A 22,006-nucleotide genomic window follows, 5' to 3' on the forward strand; every position below is an offset into this window, starting at 1 on the left:
GTACCTGTTAGTCACTGCTGTAATTGTCATTAATATTTCTTTTTTTTCTTTTTTTAAATATATCTTTATTGATTTCAGAGAGAGGAAAGGAGAGGGAGAGACAGAGATAGAAACATCAATGATGAGAGTCACTGATTGGCTAGCCTGCAGCCCGGACATGTGCCCTGACCAGGAATCGAACCCGGATCTCCTGGATCCTAGGTTGACGCTCAACCACTAAGCCACGCCCGGCCGGGCTGTGATTAATATTATGATGAGCAAAATAATTTGTTAATACAACTCAAAAAGGTAAAAGCATTCAAGATTCATCAAAAATACATCTCCTAGAGCAAGGGAAACAAAAGATAAAATAAACAAGTGAAACTACATCAAAATAAAAAGCTTCTACAGAGAGAAGGAAACCATCCACAAAACAAAAAGGGAGCCCACTGTATGGGAAAACATATTTGCCAATGACACATCTGATAAGGGGTCAATTTCCAAAATATATAAGGAACTCATACAACTTAACAAAAAGAAGAACAACAATCCAATTTAAAAAATGGGCAAAGGACCCAAATAGACACTTCTCCAAAGTGGATATATAGATGGCCAAGAAACAGAAAAAAATGCTCAAAGCCACTAATTATCATAAAGATTCAAATTAAAACCTCAGTGTGGTATCACCTCACACCTGTGAGAATGGCTGCCATCAACGAATCAACAAATGACAAGTGTTGGCGAGGGTGTGCAGAAAAGGGAACCCTAGTACACTGCCGGTGGGAATGCAGGCTGGTGCAGCCACTATGGAAAGCAGTGTGGAGTTTCCTCAAAACATTAAAAACTGGCCTATCATTTCACCCAGTGATTCCACTTCTAGGAATATATCCTAAGAAACCCGAAACACCAATCACAAAGAATCTATGCACCCCGATGTTCATAGCAGCACAATTTACAATAGCTAAGATCTAGAAACAGCCCAAGTGCCCATCAGTAGATGAGTGGATAAAAAAGCTGTGGGAAATTTACACCATGGAGTACTAAGCAGGTGTAAAACAGAAGGATTTCTGACCCTTTGAGACAACATGGAGGGAACTGGAGAGTATTATGTTAAGTGAAATAAGCCAGGCAGAGAAAAACAAGTATCACATGATCTCACTCATATGTGGACTCTAATGAACAAAATAAATTGATGAACAAAACAGACAGAGACTTAAAACCATGGAAAAGTCTCACAAATTTCAGAGGGAAGGTGGGGGTGGAGAAAGAGGGGGGGTACAGATTAATCAAAGAACTTATATGTATATATGCATAACGCATGGACACAGGCCTAAAAGTGTGGAGAAGGCCTGGGGAGGCAGGCAGGGGCAGATGCCAAGTAGAGGAGATCAATGGGGGAAAAAAGGGACATCTGTAATGCTTTCAACAATAAAAATAAATAATATATATACTATTTATTTCATTTCTTCTGCAAACAATTTTAGAGTACCCAAGTGCTCCCAGTCCTACGCTAGATGTTTGGGATACCTAACCTCATGAAGCTTGTAATTTAGCAGTTCTAAATAAAATCAAGGACCTACTCAAGAAGTTTTCTAGAGCCAGCAACGTTGCTAAAAATATTGATATTATTATCTTTATTTTGCTCTTTAGAGATTCCATCACTTTATATATTTTTAATTAAATTTGTAATTGAAAAAATATGGGTATTCATAAGTTTGCTGCTAGATTTTGACAATTTTGAGGGTTCTGGGACATAGAGGTGGAGCTGCTCAGAAGGCAAGTGAGTGTAGGAATTGAATTTCAAAAGAAGTAAAGAAGAGGGAGTCAGCAAACCAACGTTAATTAAAGCAATGTGAATTGGTAAAATTTCTTTTGTGAGACTGTGAGTGTGGAAGAAAAAAGTGAGTACCACAAAGAATCTTATAAAGTACCAATCTGACAGGAAGATAAGCCCACAGATGAGACTGGGTAAGTGGTATGGGAAGAAGAGAAAAACAGCAGAGTGCAGTGATATAGAAAGAATATTTTTTAAATAGAGAGCGTGATCTATGGTACAAAACTGTGCTAGATCAAAGAAGTTTATTCTATTATATCCCCAGGACTAACTTTAGTGTCCTTAGAAAGAACATTTTTCAGACAAGCAGAAAAAGCAAGCCTCTGTGTTGAGGTGTGAATGGAGAATATGGATTTGAGACACAGAATATAGACAATTCTAAGAAACATTGTTGGGAGTAGAGATCAGTGCTGCTGTGCAGCCGAAAACGGACTTAGAATAAAGGGAGGGTTTGTGCACAGATGTGTTTTTGTTTTTAAGGAAGAAGATTTGGGCATGTTTAATGCCAATGGGAAGAAATCAAGAGGAGACTGCTGAAGATATAGAAGTGAAAGAAAATATTCATTTGAGTTCGGGCTCTTAGGACACGTACAGGGTAGATCCAGAGCATGCATGAAGACACTGGCTGACAGAGGAAGAAGCACCTGACAGGAAGAATCAAGAGTAGGAAATCAGCAGAAACCTCCTTGGCTGCTACCTTACGGATGCCAGTTTCTCTGAGTGTCATCTGCGAAGAAGGAAGAAAGGAAAGTAAAAATGAAGAAAGGTCAGAACATAAGACAGTAGAAAAGGTTTGGTACGACATTGTGGAGAATAGAAGATACCTCTCTAGGAAAATACATAAAAGTTGCATCCTCTGAGCAGCTGGCTCTGGGGAGACTCATCCCAAATTCTCACCGTTTTGCTTGGTGTTTATCATCGCCCCTGATGCCCACCTAGAAGGACCTAGGCACATGACCCTCTCTATTCCTTTTTACCTTCTAAGAAAAGGGTTAACTCCAGATGGTAGGTATTTTATTCTGCACTTTCCATTTATTAAAAACATATGTCAATCTAAAAATCTGATTATTTTGAGCATGACTGAATGAAACATAGTATTATATAATAAAAATCTGAATGAACTCTTAGTTAAGTGGTTTGAATGTGCTAAAAATGATTTGCAGCGTCCTCCCCTCCTAAAAGTTTATAATGATGCATCTTGCCAAACCTTGGTGCTTAGACCTGTACACGCAGCAAAGAAGGAAAATATAGTGAAGGAAGTAGAAACCCAAAGAACTTTGCTCTAAACTAGCTGCATGTTACTAGAAAAAAATTGTCTGTGGTCATGACTAACATAGATAAATGCTCGAGTGATACTCTTTATTTTTTCTCTCTCCCTCCTCACGCCTGCTCTTTCTGTTGGACCCTTCTGTTTCCAAGATGCCTTCTAGTTTGACTCTCTGCTGCTCAACCGGGTGTCTCTGATGCTGCTTGAGGTTGCCTGGCAACATGACCTAGAGAGAACTCACCAGCCTGTGTGGAGGCTCTATTTTTTGGTTCACAGGTGGAAGATTTGGGCAGAATTTCATGAAGTTTCCACACTGCAATTCTGATTCATTTCAGTAAGTGTGTAATAAAGTTTGTTAGTTGCAATATTATTATTATAGGTCATTGCATTACTCAGTATGGTTTAGATGTTTTTATTTTTTTGTTATAATTACGAATACTTTCAGAAAATTTTAAAAGATTGGAATTGCCCTTCAAAATACTTCATATCTGTTCAGAAGCTGATGAATATAAATTCAAAATAAAAAAATATTGAAAACCAAAAGGTTATTGATGGGAAAGAGATGCAGGTGGAACTTCTGGGGGTTTGGAAGTGTCCTATATCTTGATTTGGGTAATAGTAACACAAGTATATAACTATGTAAATACCCATCAATCTGCATACTTAATATTAGTACACTTTACACACTCTAATATACATGTGGCAGACTTCTAGAGTTTTGACATGATGAGTAAATGTACATACACATAAAGAAACAGAGGCTAAATAAGCTTGATATATGTCAGATTCGGGACAAAATTAATCTCTAGGCTTTTATTACCGAACAGAATATCTTCTCATAGACTGAACACTGCTGTTACATTTAATTAGTTTAACAACAGGAACTATTTTGCCAGATGTCAACCATGCTTTTACTAATAACGTGCTATTTACAGAGAAGGAGCCTTAACTGTCAACTCAAACAGGCAGACTGAAGAGAGCAGACAGCATTAATAACCACACCCTGCAAATGATTTGCTATTTGTTTCAACCTCTTTGGATCAAAAGCACAATCCCTCAAATGCAGAGAAAGATCACATCTGGAAATTTACCTCAAGGAGACACTTCCCACACCAAGTCAGAGACACGCCTTGCTGGCGTGGCTGCTGCAGAGTGTACTAAATAACCCCCCACTCGCCACGATTCCCTGTGGCAGATGAACAGATTGGCAAAATCTAACCTAAACTTCCTCTTTTTTTTTTTTGATCCAGAGACAAAGAAGTGTGGAACAGACTAAGGAATCTCAGAGGAAAGGCTAGGAGAGAGTTTAATCAAAGAACTTATATGTTTACAAGCATAACCCATGGACACAGACATTGGTATGGGGAAAGCCTGGGGGTGGGATGGATGCGGGGTGGAGGGGATCAGTGGGGATAAAAAGGGGTCATCTGTAATATTCTCAACAATAAAGAAACTTAAAAAATAAAAATAAAAATAATAACCTAAACTTTCAAACAGAGGTCTTCAATAGCTTTATTTCATTGTATTTTATTTGTAAAATATCATCATATGATCTCCATACTGAGACTGAGGGCCTTTTCTGTACTTTACCCAGAGAACCTTCTCAAGAGCTTAGAATTGAACTCATCTAGCTTTTAAAGGTACTTTCACAGCATCCTTGTTTCATGTGATGCCATCATATGCTGCCCATTCCATAAATTCTCAAGCTCAGGCTTGCCCAAAGTGACGCTCTTTGTCAAAGCCAGCCATTCTCACAGCCAGAGTTTGAAGCCGGTTTTCTAACATACAATATCATGTTGTTCAATTAATATCTATTGGTTCATTTCAGAACTAGCAAAACTTCTCAACAAAGTCAGCTCCTGTAAATGTTCAACTCTGATTTTGAATAAATAAGTCTTTGTCACTTTAATTGCTGGTTTTCAGGATATTTCTTGCATCAGAGGAGATGATATACCCAGGAGAATCTATCTAAGGCAAATAAAAATGCATAGAATTGTGTTGCTTTAAAGCTATCAAATAGGTAGCAGAGGTCAACTTGTCCAACTAATTGATTTGTCAGATGACAAAACAGAGGTCCAGAGGGTTATAAGGTCTTCCACGAGTTTCATATCTTCTAACGGAAGAATTCAAACTGGAACTCATTCTATCTGCTTCTTGCTTAGACATTATATAATTGCTACAATTATAAGCCTACATATTGAGTAACATTTCAGTACAGTTTAAAATATAAAAATAATATACTTAAAGGGCAGAAATTGAGATTCAATTCCATCTAAAAGATAAAGCTTTCCCCAAGAGAAACAAGGTGAATTGCCTTTCTAGCTTATCCATCAGTATTAGGCATGAACAGACTCTGCCCCCTCAAATAACTGAATTTATGTTAACATAAGGTGGGTACAATAAAAGAAACCATTTATTGACCCTTTCCTCTGGGAGAGATCCTTTGTATATATTATCATATTCATCCTCACCAAAATTCGTCAAGATAGTTATTACCATGCCCTTTCACAGCTGAGAAAGTAGATGCAGTTAAGATAAGACCTTGCTCAAGGTCACCACACTAGTAATTTGCAGAGCTGAGAGCAGAATCCAGCTCTGTTTAATGACAGAACCTGTCTATTTTCTCTCACACCATCCTGCCTCGGAGATCAGATTACCTCATCCCCATCCTTACAAGGAACATATTCAGAGCAGTTGTGTGTGCTGCTAAAACATTATATGTAACAGCCTCATTTGAAACAAAATGGAATGGTGGTTAGGGAGAAAATATTGGGTGAAGTTTCCAGGGAATCTCTTCGAGGGGACTCAATTAGCTGGTAGCATGCCCCTCTTGCATCGCCTTTTTTTTCATTCTTGCTTCATAGAACCAAATATGAAGGCTGGGCTCCAGCAGTCACTTAAGCCATTGGAAAACCCTTGAGGATGAAATCTTTTGGCTAAGATGGCGGAAAAAACTACATGAGGTGACTAGATTCTAGAATAATCAACATACTACAATTCCATTGAGCTGCAATTCCTCACAAAACTATGGTAGGAACAACTCATATTTGTGTAAAAAGGTTACTAAAAGTAGCATTAACTCAAGACCTCTGGCTCTGGTAAATACATACTAGGTAATTTGGGGGGGGGGGGGATTCATCTTGCTTTGGAAAACTTGAAAAGTTGGGTTAAAATATATATGAAAAAAAGTAGCAGTTTTTCTTCCATTATAAGGTAGAAAACCACAATAGAATATTGCTCTTATCCTAACAATGATAAATGGACAGATAATCTGCAGAATAACTTTTCTTGAGCCCATCAGAGAGCTGGGGTTGTAAGGTCAAGAGATTAACTTAATTTCAAAGGGTAACAGCCACACTGAAGACAGACAGGACATAAACCATTTCACTTTCACTTTTGCCAAAACAAAAGAAAAATAAGTGCATATTATAAAAGTGGGTAAGAAGAGAACAGCTGAAATTGTAAAAAAATATATATATGTATATAAATATATATTCACACATGTGTGTGTGTGTGTATATATTTATTTTTTTTATATATATATTTAAAGGCCAGAATGGGCCAACAGAACACTATAGACACCCTGGGATCCCCCAGATATAAAGGGTTGTGCATTCATTCATAAGCTCTTTTTTTTCCAGCATCTACTGGCTGCTCAGAAGAAATATTGAGGTCAGGACAGAACACCAAAGAGAGCACTTTGGTGTGCAAAGACACAAAATCCTTTCCGATTCCCTAGGCCCTTTCTAACACAAAGGAAAATATTGCCTTTTAGGACAAAAAAATCTTCATACTCCCAGGACCCTGGAAAAGATCTAGAGTTTCTCCAAAAGAGGTAGAAGCAAAAGTTATCTGGCCTTGCTGGAGGTAATTTTCTTGGGCCCAGAATCAGGCACTAATACAAAGCAGAGATCTGTTATCACTAGGGGAAGACAAGGACAGTCCTACCCTAAAGAACCCCACAGAGTCAAGGAGGATTTGGGTTGGGTGCTATGGGAATGGGCAGGAATGCTGAAAGAGCCACACACCTAAGGCCCAGGTGCACAACACAAGTCTAAGTTGAAGACTGGAGCAAAGGAACCTGGAGTCCTCCTACCCCACGAGGGGAGCTGCACCACATAACAAGAAACAGCACTCTGCCACTCGGGGAAATACAACAGTGTGACAAGAGGCTTCCTCTGTTAGGCAAGCATGTGGGAAACGCTAAAAGGGGAGGCTAGAGAATACACACAGAAAATCCTATGGCATTCTAAGTCCCACACTGAACATAAGGAAGTAACATCTCTGCTCTTGGAATCTGAAATCTGGGGGAAAAAATCAATCAACTTAAATCATCAGATTAACAAAGTAAAAGGGAAAAATTATTTTATGATTTTAGCAGACATAGAAGAACAGCATCTGATAACATTCAAAATCAAGTTATGATTAAAAATCCTAGCAAAATCAGATAAAAATAAATTTCTAAATCTACTGTATGTTATTACCAAAAAAATTACTGTAAACATCATTCTTAATAGTAAAGTGGTAAAAGTGTTGCCTTTAGTTTGAAAATAAGAATTTCCACGCTCCCCACTTTCAGCATTGTGCTGGAATTGTGGCCAAGTCAATAGGCATGAAAAAGAAATAACATATACAGTTTGAAAAGTACTAAATAAAATTATCTTTGATCATAAACAACATAGTTTTTTATATAGAACATCCAAAAGGACCTACTAAGATAATGTTGGAATTAATAAGTGAGTTTACAACCTGCTATATGCAAGATCAACATAAAAAATTATATTTCTTTATATAAGAAACAAAAAGAAAATAAAGTTTTTAAAAATATATAATAATGTTAAACTGCGTAAAACTTGCAGGGACAAATTAACCACAATGTACAAGATTTCTATGCAGAAAACCATAAGATATGATTGAGAGAAATTAAGAAGACCTAAATATATGAAGAATATATGATGTTCATAAATTAAGGGTCAATATTGTGATTATGCAATTCTTTAAAAATTTACTTAATAAATTGAATTCAATTCCAACTAAAATGACAACTTTTTTGTCAAAGTTGACAAAGTAATGTAAGATTCAAATGAAATAAAGCAAAGTCAAAATGTCTTAAATAAAAACATGGTGGGAGAATTTGCTTCAATAGATATCAAGACTAATTAAAAAGTGACCATAACTAAAATGGGTTACAAGTAGTAAGAAGAGACTAATAGACCAATTAAAAAGAAGAGTTGACCTCTAAAACACAGGCATATATGGACATTAGATTTATGATAAAGATAGTATTGAATAAATGATAAACAGCAGTAGGCAAAGGACAATTTTCAGTATGATTCTGTATCTACTGGATATCCATTAGCAAGGAAAATAAAACTTGACTTCTACCTCAAATTGTTTACAAAAATCAATTGTAAGTGGGATTACCTAAATGTAAAGCGGCAGAAAAATAATTAAAATTAAAATTAGAAACTCTTCCTCATCAAAAACTCCATTAAGAAACTGAAGAAGCAAGTCACAGAGGGTAAAAGGTATTTGCAACATTTAATTGAAAGGGGATCTTAATCCAAATATAACTACTGTCTGTATATTAACAAAAAATCAGCACAATAGAAAAATAGGCAAGACAAACAGGTAATTTACATACAACAATATCCATAGGGCAATTAAACCACATAACATAATGACTTTAATTCAAGAGGGAAATGTAAACTACACTTTTATGACAATGGCTACAATTAAAAGGACTGATTATTCCAAATATTGATAGGGATGAAACAATGGGAACTTCCATACGATACTGATTGGGGTGTAATTGATATAACGACTTTGGAAAACTGTTTGGCAGTATCTACTAAAATTGAAGATTTACATAGAATTCAACCGAGCAATTTCATTGCTAAATATATATCCAACAGAAATGCATGTGCGTGCGCAGCCAGAAGCATTTAAGAGAATGTTCATAGCACCATTAGTTACAATTGCCCAAACTCAGAAACAGCCCAAACATCCTGCAACAAAACTATGAATAAAACTCTGTAGTAATTTATATAATGGAATACTACATAGCAATGAAAATTAATAAACTGTACAAGAACATAAATGAAACTTAGAAATGTATATTCAGGAAAGAAAACCAGGCACAAAGGAACGCATGTTATATGATTATTATGTACATAAATTAAATAAGGCTAAAATTAGTTTTGTATTTAGGGATGCATGATAAAATGTTAAAACTAATAAAAAGCAAGGAAGTGATTACTACAAAAGTCACAAAAATATTATCTGTCAGGGAACTGATGAAAGAGGAGTAATGTTTGCAAGGCAGAAAAAGCAGGTTTTCTGGGATGCAGCAAGTGTGCTATTTCTTGATTTGTGTGATCGTTATATGGTCTTTGCTTGTAAAAATCATTGTTTTGTGCCTTTAATGCATAAAAAATTCTCAATAAAAAAAGCTTAAACTGGCAATAATTCTGTAATTAACTATTATGATAGATGAGATAAAGTTCAGTGAATATAACCAACATCTATTGAGAATTTACTGTGTATTAGGAGCCACTTCAAGTGCTTTATCTCATTCAACCTTTACAATATTCAGAAGACATAGCACTATTACTATCACATTTCAACACATTTCAAAGGTAAGAGACTGGTGCACAGAAAGCTTACAGAATTGACACCAAGTCACACAGCCAAAGAGGCCTCATTTTGGGACCTGAACCCAGGTATTAGTATGGTTCTGGAGCCCGCGCTCTTAAGCGGCACACTATGCTGCTTCTCCAATGCAGAAAAAGAGAAATACTCTCTATGCTGGGTGCTGGTTTTTTCCCTTGTCAAAATTATTATTTAGTATGATAGGTAAACTAAGTCTAAAATAATTGGTCTTTCATGGACCCAAGATATTAAATCTTTAATTTAGCACTCTAAACTTGTTTCATTTTAAGCTCTGCTAAGGAAAGAAGACAAATCATATTAAGATGACATATTTACTATTCTAATTTACAATTGAACAATATCATAAATTACTCTGCTCCTGTTGCCAAGCATTGAAGTGAAGGTATACAAAAGATTCATTACTAACTATGAGGGATATTTTTCCCTAAAGGTCAAGTTTTGCTCCCCACCCAAAGACTTAACTTAAAGAAGGGGTAAACTCGGGGGGGGGGGGGTCTGTTTCTCTGCCCATTGGTAACATCATTTTCCAGTTCAGTCAAGCTGAAAATCTCAATTATTTTTTTAGAAAAATGATATACAGTGGTTAGCTACAGAGAGATTCTGGATCTCAATTGACTGGACTTAAATATTGGCCTTACTATTTTCTAGTCATTTGACCTGGGACAATCTACTTAGCTAAAGGCTGCCTTAGTTTTCTCTCATGCAAATGAGCATAAAATTAGTGCCTACCTCTCAGAATTGTTTGACGGTTAAATTAAATAATAAATACATTGTTATTATTCCTTGACCTTATTTTTTTTTTAAATCTCAAGTGCATCTATTCCTTCCTCTCCATTCCCACTGCTATAACCTCATGTCTTACCTCATCCATTCATGCCTATATTGCTATTTTTTTCCTAAAATTATTGTTGTCCACAAGTCTGCCAGCTGGAATCCATCATGTAGAGAACTCCCGAAAAGAAGTCAAATAAGAAATCTTTTGTTCACAGAATTGGCCTTTGCAAAATACTCTGCTTTTTTAATAGCTTACCAATTAAATTTAAATTCAAATTTCTTTCTCTAATTGTCAGTGTTTCCTATAACTTAGCTCCAGTCTTATTTTCCAGTGGTATCTGGTTTTAGTCCAACAAGAACTAATTTTGTTGCCAAACAAAATAATTTACCATTCAATGAATGTGAAGTATGCCTCTTTACCTCTAACTTGGGGATGCCCTTCCCTTGGCTTCTCTGTTAACATTTCCACCTGCATCAAGATCGAGTGCAAATGCAACCTCCATGATGAAATCTTGAACCAGTGCAGTTTAGAATTATATCTCCTTTACTGAATCTCCTCTAATGCTTTATTATTTCACATATATTACCTTTTCAAATTATTTGAAATAGCTTTATTAATTTGATTAGTTTAGACTATTCTTGTGATACTATAACCTAATAACATATCTTTGTTTTATTTATGCCTGGGGATATTTTATTTCCTCAAATCAAAGACAGAATTTTCTTGTCATTTTTGTCTTTCCCTTCCACTTGCTCTAGCACTTAGTAGGAAAGCACCTCGTGTATTATAGGAGCATGTGGTAAATATTTATTGAATTAAATGAAATAGAATTACTAAATGTAATCACTAGCTTTGTGTTTCAGAGACCAAATCTTAAAATGAAAAGTAAAAGCATTCTATAAGTCTTTCAGTCTTAAAACAAAGAGTAGTGTGAGAATGCAAAGGACTTTGACCCCTTCATTTTTAGAGCAATGATAGTGTACAGTAAGTTTATCCTTCAGGTAAAATGTTGCCCATGATTTGTTTCAAGCAGTGGTGTTTGAAGGGACTGGGATCAGTGGACGACTGAAATGGAAGAAAATGAAGATTACCAAAGAGTCGAAAAGGGAAAGAATCAGTGTGTCCAGAGTGTTGTCCAGGATGCCCCTGAAAGCGGCACAGCTGCAGGTGGTAAACACGGAGGGGAAAGAGTAAGTCCAGGGGAACTCTACAAACTTTTCTGCATCGCATACAGTGGCTGGGGGACTGCAAGAAAAGGGTGTGGTCAGTCACTTCAAATTCTGAAAAGTAAGACTAAGAAAAGCATAAGATATGGTCTCTGACATTGGGGAAGGAGATTTTTTATTTTTTAAAATTTTCTTAACTCAAACAGCATTTTTCAAGACAACTAGGCAGTTAGTTTTGGATTGCTGAGTGGTCCTATCAACACTTAATATAGGCAACTGTCATTTGTTTTAGTTGAAAATAAATCATCAACTATTTATTTACTAAAGAACTCATACGTGAGACCTGAGGTTTGGGAGCAGTGTTTTTATGCAAATAAAAGAAAGTCAGATTAGCCACAGAATTTCAGTGCTTAACTGCCAGGGCGAGAGGATAAGCAAAGTAGCTTTGGAATTAGATGGGCCTCAAGCTTCATCTCCATGAATGATGGATTTAAACTTTCTCTGCTACATTTTTCTCCTATGAAAAATGGAGATAACATACCTATTTCATGAGGTTATTGCTTAGATGAACTGAGATATTGAATGTAAATGCATGGTATAGAATAAATGTTTAATAAATATTTTCTTCTCCACATTTCTCAATTTCCATAAATTGTTTAATAAAACATTGGATGAGATTATTGCCCCAAATTATTTGACAATCATTTCATTAATTCCTTTACTTTGTAGTTAAAATTTTGCCCTGTCTCCTTCAAAAAAAACATTTTGGACTCCCTAAGCACCTCACAGCTGCCCTTCTTTTCTCCAAAAAGCATATAAACACTTTCAACCTAGGTCTCTAGTCAGCACACAATAGGATATATATGTATGCTAATTTTATACATGGTTTACTATATGCCTAATGTTTGGCAAAATGGTTTATTTCATCACTAATAGTTGAAAGAAGTAAAGGTTTCTAATAAAAAGTACCTTGCTCTGTTTATAAAGAAGGCTGAAGTTTAGTTTATTTTGAGCATGTCAATCAGCAGTGTTCACTGAATACCTTTGTTGTGTACTTTATATAACATGATTATGAAGCTATGATGCTTATTAACAAACATCCTTAATTAAAATATCTAAATACATCAATTCCAATTTAATAACCACTAACATTTTTTGAGCATTTACGCTGAACCTGGAACTGTGCTATAATTACATGCATTACCTGGCTTGCCACAAATGAGGTAGTTCCTAATCCTGTATCCATTTTAAAAAACATTAAGTGATTTATTCAAAGTCATACAAGTAGTAAGTAATAAGTCCAGGATTTAAAGCCATGTGGTCTGAATCCTAACCCACTACACTATGCTGCCTTTATTTTTTGAAGTAGTTGTATTTGAAGACAATGTATAAACATCAATGCTGCCATCATGAGTCTACCTTTTGTGGAAATTCTATTTTAGAATTCTCCTCCAGATGATTGCATTTCATCAAACAAGGGAGTTTTGTGGAGGCCAGGAATCTATGATTTTATGGTCCCTTCTAGCTCTACAATAATAATATAGTAGCATTTAATTGTGTACTTGTACTTAATGAATAAAAGAAGACTCTAGAAGACCTTTTGAGAACTTCAAACCTCTAATTCTAAACACTTTTTATAAAAAATAATTTAGGTAATTTATAATCTTCCTTTAAGGAAGTTATATTTCACTTATTTCCTACTAGTCCAAAGCAGTTCAAGTAAGGATTGAAAGCATCATTTCAAATGAAAGCAATGACATGATAGACAAACAGAAAAAAACCTGAAGCATTTTCAGGATAATGCTTAAGCAAACAAAAACCCAAAGAAATAATCAGAACACATTTAAACTCTTAAAAATACTCAGGCTCTTAAATAAAAGTTGGTTAGCTTTTTCTGTTATTGCTGGAGGCAATTTTTTTTTAAAAAGTCTTGTGTTCAATACACAGATTCATCAATTTGAATAGATATTGAGCAAGGTATTAAAACTTCTTGAGTTTCAATTTTTTTATTTAAAAATAGAAATAAAAATAATAAACTTAAAACATCTGGGTAAGAATTAAAAGCACTACATATAAATTACCGCATATGGAGCAAATCTTAATACTTAGCAAATCTTTTTTTTTTTTTTTAATATTTCTTTATTGATTTCAGAGAGAGGAAAAGAGAGGGATAGAGAGAGAGAGAAACATCAATGATGAGTCACTAATCGAGCCCACAACCTGGTCATGTGCCCTGACCAGGAATCAAACCCCGATCCCCTGGATCCTAGGTCAACGCTCAACCGCTGAGCCATGCCCGGCCGGGCAATACTTAGCAAATCTTAATACTCAGCAAATCTTAATACTTAATTCAATACTCCTTTTTAAAACTTCCTTATCAACACTGGCTAAAATAACACTAATATTTTTCTTCACTCTTCTCAACTTATGATTCAGAGGAAAAATATCTTAAATAATAAGTGAGAAATATTGTGTGAGTTATGTACATAGAACAATAGTAAAAATCAGTCACTAGAAATCTTGAAATTATACAACCTAATTCCTACTAGCAAACAGCTCATCAAGATTTTATCTTTTATATACAGTTTTCTTCAATATTCACAAATATCAAGAACTGTAAATAGAAATGTGTTCTTTTATGACAGTCTGCCAAATTCATTCAGCATGACTGCAATTGAGTGGAAAAATAGAAATACATATTACTTACTGTATGTGGCACTTGGCAATTTCAAAATGATTTGCAAACATTCATCCTCAAAATACTCCTACAAAATGCATCTGTGAAAAGAAAAAAAATCCAAAAGAGTAAGCAATTTGCCAAGGTCACAGAAATACTAATCCAGACCAACACACACTGAGACACTGCATACTTAACATGCTGAAATGAGACTTTGCAAGATATAATTATACATCTTGCAAAACATAATGGGCTGATGAATAGAAATATTCCCAACTGTTCTAAACATGTCAAGGAAGACACTCTCAAGTAAGAGATAAGAGTCTGCACATTGGCTTTAAAATTATATACAAGAAACACAATGCCCCCTGAACATGGCAATTAATACAAAGCAATTCAAAACATGAGATGTCTGTAGGTAAATTTAATTGGAGACTTGAGATGGTTATTAAAATAATTCAAGTTTTTAAAATGCACTTTTGTGTGATATATGAAGATCTCTGATATAGAAGAAAATTTTGCTTGATTTACCCAGAAAATTGCACCAACTCACTTTGTAATTGCATGTCAATCTTAATTGAAGACCACGCACTGAGAAAAATGCAGGAATGCCACTAGCATGCCTCACAAAAACACATAAACATCTATTTTCTTCTTTCAGAAAGTCAATGTAATTATAAGGATAAAGTTATTTGATCAGATGTTATTAATTAGTTTTTTTTAAAGGAGGAGTGTTGGGAAGAGCACATTCATTTCAAAGCTCAATGTATTTCAACCTAAATGGATTTTATGTTTTGGGGTATCTTGTTTTAGAAAAGAACTGTTCAGAAGAAACAAAATAAGAGACAACCTAATGATAAATTAAAATTCCCCATTAAAGTATAATGTGTTATTTCAGATAGATCAAACACACTATGGACAATACAAATAAAATTCCTCTATGCAGCATAATTTAGAGTAACATTAGTTCTCAGCAACCAACAGAATTTCTGCCCAGAGAAATTTGGTTCTTTATAGTACTAAGCAGAAATGCCAGTTTATTAATACAGAAGGTGTGCTTTTGTGTTCACTAAAACCAGGTGTAATCAAATCAACAGCTCAACAAACAGAACAAGTTTTGAGTTGAGTGTCTAATTTATTTTCCTGGAATGTGTAAAAAACACAGGATGGCAAAGACCTCTACCTGGCACAGGAATGAATGATTTTACTAATGATCAACACAGAGCCTTTCAAACAAGAGGAAACTATAGATATAGTTAGCAAGTTTATAGTGAAATGTCAAAGGAAATCAAGAAATTTATAAATTAAAAAAAAGCAAACTGTATTTTTTAAATTTCATTTTCTAAGTTTAAAATGCAAAGCTTAATCACAGATGCAAATTCATGTTCATATATAATTTGAATAGAATTATAAAGTTGTAACAATTAGCAGATCGCCATTTCTTCATACCTGAGCATATTCATTCTCGTAGGCAAGAGAACTAAAGTTAACACTGATCAAGTGACTTCCCCAATTTGACACAACTAATATGAGGTGATCCTGGGCTCAGAACCAGCCTTTCCGACCCAATTACTTCTCACTACCACCCATTAGTTCCTCCGTTGCACCAAATCTGGCTTACTGACCTGGTTTATTCCACACCATGGATTCAAAGGTATTTTTAAAATATTCAAGAGTGGAAGATTCCTCCTAAGAATCCTCATTTCTAGCTTTTTTAAGAGAGCAAAGATTTTGTTAGGCTGGGCTCACAGCCTCGGGAACACAGAAATGTTTGTCCCTCGTGGACAAGACATACTTTCTGCCCTCAGCTATTTCCCACTTTTGCAAGCTGTCTTCTACTCTGCCATTTCCAAACACTGGAGTGTTTTGACTCTGATCCCTGTGTACCAACTACAATCAGACCTCTTTGCTGTGAAACTGGAAGAAACACTATCCTCAATTATGCTCAAAAAGCTAATTTCATTAGTTGAGGCAACTGCTTATAACTACATTTCACTGATTCATATAATCAGATGTTATTGATTTAATCTATATACATGTTTTAAAACTTCATGGGCTTGAATTTCCATTTGTCTAAATATATATTTGATAATTTTTAGAGTAATGGAGAAATTCACAAAAACGATTGGTACAAATCAAGAAAAGTATCTCCAATAATGATTTTACCATAGACACATCTTTCAGAGACATTGATAAATGTGCTATTTGATAAAATAATAATAGAGGGGAAAAAACCCTTCAATTTAACTAAATAAACTGGAGTAAGAGAACACTGACCACTCAAGGTAAGGCATTCAATCCACACATTCCGGTTGCATCATGGCATATTGTGAATAACTTGAAATAACAATACATTTTGTAGAATGTTTTAAAAATACGGACATGGAATTCTGAGTAGTGGTAATAGTGGCCACATAAATCTGAAACATTTCACAAACTGAGCAAAATATATACAGCCCCCCAAAAATAAACAAACAGAAAAACCCCACACAAATCCTAGATCTCCAGCATAACTGAAAGTTGGAGAATAATAAAAATGTTAAATTGCTTGTAAACAGAAAATTAAACACCAATTTCCAACAGAGCTATCTTTCAAGCTCCACTATATGTACTGCAGAGATCTAAGAGGTCCAGAAAAACTATGAGAAGGAAAACAAAGGTTCTCTAATAGTGACACAAAACTTACTCTCAGAAAATCCACTGAAACTATTAAAATACTGAAAAACTTTCCTGGAATATTAGAACATGGACATAGGAAGGGGACTTAAAAATTCGGAATTCAAGGTGACAACATTTTTTCTGCGGGAGAAGTCAGGCATTTATAAACAAAGGGAATATGTCCAAAGGACATAGGCTCTAACTTCAAAAGCTCTCACCAGTCAAATTTGGGACAATTGGAAAATAAAAATAATTAACAATCATAATTATAATTTATTACAGATGATAAAATAGAAATTAAAAAATAAAGTATATAATGGAAAATTATTTTTCATAGAATGTCACTTAAACTATAGATGTGTTGATGGAGTTAGAACATCACCACTAGACAAACATTATAGTTAACTGATTCAGTCATGAAAACACCTGTGAATCAGCACTTGTGGGTGAAAGAATGATGACAAATGAGATATCTCCATAGTCTTAAAGTATCTTCCCACGAATCACTTACTAATTACAAAGAGAAAAATAGAAACTTTCGATGAAGGAACGCAGCAGAGACCACCTTCACTAAATGATCAAAGACAACATTATTCATAACAGGAAAAACACACATGATGTGCCTCCAATTATGACGCACTTGTGAAGGACACAACATCACTGCTGTGGTACAGTTGCCAAAAATGGGTAACCTGGATCAATCATTAGGAAATTTTAGGCAAACTCAAACTGAGGAGTCTGGATGTTATCAGGCCTGAATTTAATGAGGAAAGTCTGAAAATATGTGGCTTGACCTCTTCAAATTCAAAGTCATTAAAGACTGAGGAACTGTTCCAGATTAAAGGAAGTTTAAAGACATGACAATCAAATGCATGTGTGATCCTAGATGCACTATGAGTTATATAATGGCATTTTGTTAATAATGAATTTGTTATTTTCCATAGTTGTACTGTGGTTATATAGGACAATATCCTTATTCTTAGGACATACACACAAGAGTACTTCAACTCAAGAAGAAGGATGTATGCATCTTATACTAAAATAATTCAGGGAAAAAAGATATATGTATGTGTGGGTTAGCAAAAGTAAGTTTACAGTTGTGAGTACACAAAACAATTTATCCTTGTATTATTAATTATATTATTTATTTGTATTACTATATGTTTATATCCTATATTTTAATCATTATATATGTATATATAATTTATATACTCATATTAAATATGTGTATATTTAAAGATATTATATATTTATTTATAATTTACATATTTATATGTGCATGTTAAATATATAAAATACAAGGGAATAAAAATAAATGTGGAATCTAGTTTTAGGTTTTTAAATAAACCACATAGACAAGATCATATTCAGCAAATTTAGCAATGTAAAGTTAAATAAAAAAATGATATTCACAAAAGAAATCAAATTAGTCAGCAATTAAAGAAAAATAAACAAAAAGTAAACAAAAAAAGAGTGTGAGTCTTTAAAGGTTGTCAATGTGATTTTTTCTTTTATAATTGTTTTACTAAATAAAAATTACCAAGTTTTTTTTAATTCAGAAAAAATAAAAATTAAATCATCCTTAATTCCTAGAATAGTTTCATGTATAACTATTCTGTTATTTTCAGACTATTAATTTTTTTAAAGGGATTTATATATTTATATATATATATATATATCTTTATTGATTTCAGAGAGAGGAAAGGAAAGGGAGAGAGAGAGATAGACACATCAATGAGGACAGAGTCATTGATCAAGCCCACAACCTGGGCATGTGCCCTGACCGGGAATGAAACCCCGATCGCCTGGATCCTAGGTCAACTCTCAACCGCTGAGCCACGGCCGGCCGGGCCAGACTATTACTTTAAAAATTATACCATAAAAAGCATTTTATATTAGATCTTTTTACTTAATTTTGAATTTTTGTGGCAATATCATGTTTATCATTACAATGCAAGATCATTTCATTAATTGATATCCCACATATCCTATCATTTATTTTATACTTTTTCATCTAAGTTATCAAATATACTACCAAAAATTAAAAACACTGCAAAGGCTATTTTGTATATATCTTCTGCCATAATAGAACAATTGTACCATTAGGACAGCAATTTTCAACCTTTTTCATCTCATGGCACACATAAACTAATTACTAAAATTCTGTGGCACACCAAAAAATACATTTTTTGCCAATCTGACAAAAAAATAGGTATAGTTTTCATTCATTCACACCAGACAACTATTGTGTTGGTTGTTGTCATTTTTTTATTTGACAATCTAAGGGAAAAGAGGTCAGTGCGCCTGACTAAACAGTCAGGTATTGCATGTTTCAAAAACTCTTGTAGCACACCAGTGTGCCTCTTGCTGCACACCGGTTGAAAATCTCTGCCCTAGGATAAAATACCCAGAAGGAGAATTGCTGGATTAAATAGCATGAGGCTTTTAAGACTTTGTAAACTATATTTTATTAGTACATATACACACAATTTCATATTTTAACAAGCCCACAATCAGGTTATGTTTTACAGTTACTGCAGCCAATAGCAGTATGCATAGTATTTGGTGCCTATCTATGTCCCCATTCGGTTCTGGCTCTTCATATTGTCTTGTCTTAAACTGAGTCTTATGTATTCTTGGTATGATGCATGTTGAGTTTAATTACCTTTTAAAACGTCTTCAGAGAGATCACCCAACAACTTGATATTGAAATTAAAAAGTTGTTTATGTGAAATGACATGGAAACAGAGCTGCTTTATTAAAATAACTATTTATTTTTGGAGGAATTAACACAATTCATTATTTTGTTACAAAGCACCAGCCAAGTACTTTGCAGAACCTAAGGAATAGAAATACCTACAAGTAGATGAAAATATATTACCGTCTTAAAGCTAAGAACATACAAAAGGATTGATTATTACATGAATAATCGAAGCAGCTACACCAGGTCTCGTTTCTAATTCACAGCAACAGGGTGTCCAAATGCCTAGATAGTACCATATTTTTGCACTAGATACACGGTGTACATTTCATTACACTAGTATTACCTTTTTCTTTTTAAGTGCCATTTTTATTGCTGGTTCTCATCGATCTTCAGCTCACTTCAGCCACTTTTCTTGCTTCCTATATTCACTGTGGATACTTGTAAATCCCCACAGTTAGCAACTTTCCTAGTCTGTAGATTTCGTATTTTGTACTCTTAAATTCTGGAGAGTAATACAAATATCATTTAGCCTGAGCACCCAATAAAACCTTCTGGAGTTTTACTTGGTCTGTCCTAGCAGGTCACTTATTCAATGACAAGTAACAAGCTATGCCTCCCTTTACACAAGACTACATTTTCTTTACCGGTTGATGAGAATATTGTGAGACAAAAACTAAACCTTGCTGAAGTGAAGATATCTGAACTCTATTTTTTTAATTTTATTCTTAAGTTACAGTTTACATTCAATATTATTTTGTATTAGTTTCAGAAGTGCAGCAAAGTGAAGATATATGAACTCTTTTGCTGCCCTTCGTATTTAAGCCCCATCCTTTTCAGAGAATAAAATTATATTAACTCACAGTGATTTACTTCTCTCAAAGTCATGTTGGTCGTTACCCCTATTTGTTCTGCTCTTTGAGGTGTATGAAAAACAACTGCCTTTTTTATTTATTCCTCTATTTTTTCAATATCAAAGCAAAATGATTAACTTTTAACTTCTAAAGTCCTCACCAGTGTGTCCCACCCCCCACTTTCATTTGGACTTCAAGGGCCCTAAGCTAAGTCCGCTGCACATTTTCCATTGTAAAGATGACTTGATCGTAATCTTATAAAAATTTCAATCATGAAAGGTATGAAAAATCAGAATCTCCTGAATATTGTACATAGTTTAAATGTAATCCTTCTGAAGTTCATTAGGCAACTTGTACCAGTACCTAATTCCATATTGGTCTAGTCCAGGATTAAACGTCGAGGCGATGCCTTGACCAAGATCCAGGGCACCCAGCTCCTTGGTTCCTGACAGTGTGTGCACCTGGCAGACAGTCTACATTGTGCATTCCCTACCTGGAAGCTGTTTCATGGTCCCTCCTCTATATTCATCCAGTTGGGGACAAGTTGAAACGTGTTTCCTAACTCAAGTGGGTTCTCACTTCATTCTTCGTTCCCTTTATTTTGGTTTTCATTGAGCGTGAACAGCTGGGAAAGCGCTCCAAACACCCTCCAGCCTCTCCACGTGAGGCCGTGACCGCTTTCTCCCTCACACCTGCCCCATCTGCCCGAAGAGAAGGGAGAAAAAGGCTGGGTCCCTCAGCCTCGGAGATGAAGTTCTGCTTAACACACTCCACTCCACCCGCAGCAAACACACACTAAAGCGTGGAATATTTTACATCCTTCACTTCATTATTTTCTAGTTTCAGTAGAAATTATACTTTTTCTTTTATATATCCCTATCTTTTCACCCCTTCTACTTCCATGAAGCTATTCTAAGAATTAATCAGAGATACAGGCAAAGATTAATGTTCAGAGAACCCTATCAGTGTCATTTATAATATTTAAAACTGTAAATCCTTAAAAGCAACTGGAGTGTTTAACAATCAAGGATCAACTAAATAAGTTGTGATTTGTGCAGTTGACAGAATGCCAGGCAGTCACAAAATTCCTGACTCAAATAGTATTTATTTACAAGTAGAAATCTTCAATCTATATTTTTAAAACAATATAAATACTTTCTAAAATGATGAATGAAGGAGCAAATATGCAAATAATTATAAATATATACACATATATTTACATATACATATATGTATAAAATTCAGAAAAATTGAAGGACTATGTAATAGTGTTAATTACCTCTTAGTAATGTAAAAATATATGTAATATTAATTTTTATTTTTATACTTTTCTTAATTTTTCAAATCTTCTGAAAAAAATATACATATTATGTTATAAAATCCAAAAAGGACAACAGTTTAAAAATTCAGAAAATCAAAAGCA

The 22,006-nt window shown here is 34.6% G+C and overlaps 1 protein-coding gene across 2 annotated transcripts in view; it reads right to left on the minus strand.

Moving 5' to 3' along the window:
* The window catches only part of GALNT13 (polypeptide N-acetylgalactosaminyltransferase 13), a 417,254-nt gene that overhangs the window by 373,015 nt on the left and 22,233 nt on the right, over positions 1 to 22,006 (minus strand). For both annotated transcript variants that reach the window (XM_087819844.1, XM_087819845.1), the window contains exon 2: positions 14,401 to 14,471. The gene's annotated coding sequence lies outside the window, so the exon portion shown is untranslated. The remainder of the gene's footprint in view (positions 1 to 14,400; positions 14,472 to 22,006) is intronic.

Source organism: Miniopterus natalensis, chromosome 8 (genome assembly GCF_054644295.1).
Source record: "Miniopterus natalensis isolate mMinNat1 chromosome 8, mMinNat1.hap1, whole genome shotgun sequence".
NCBI classification, from domain to species: domain Eukaryota; kingdom Metazoa; phylum Chordata; class Mammalia; order Chiroptera; family Miniopteridae; genus Miniopterus; species Miniopterus natalensis.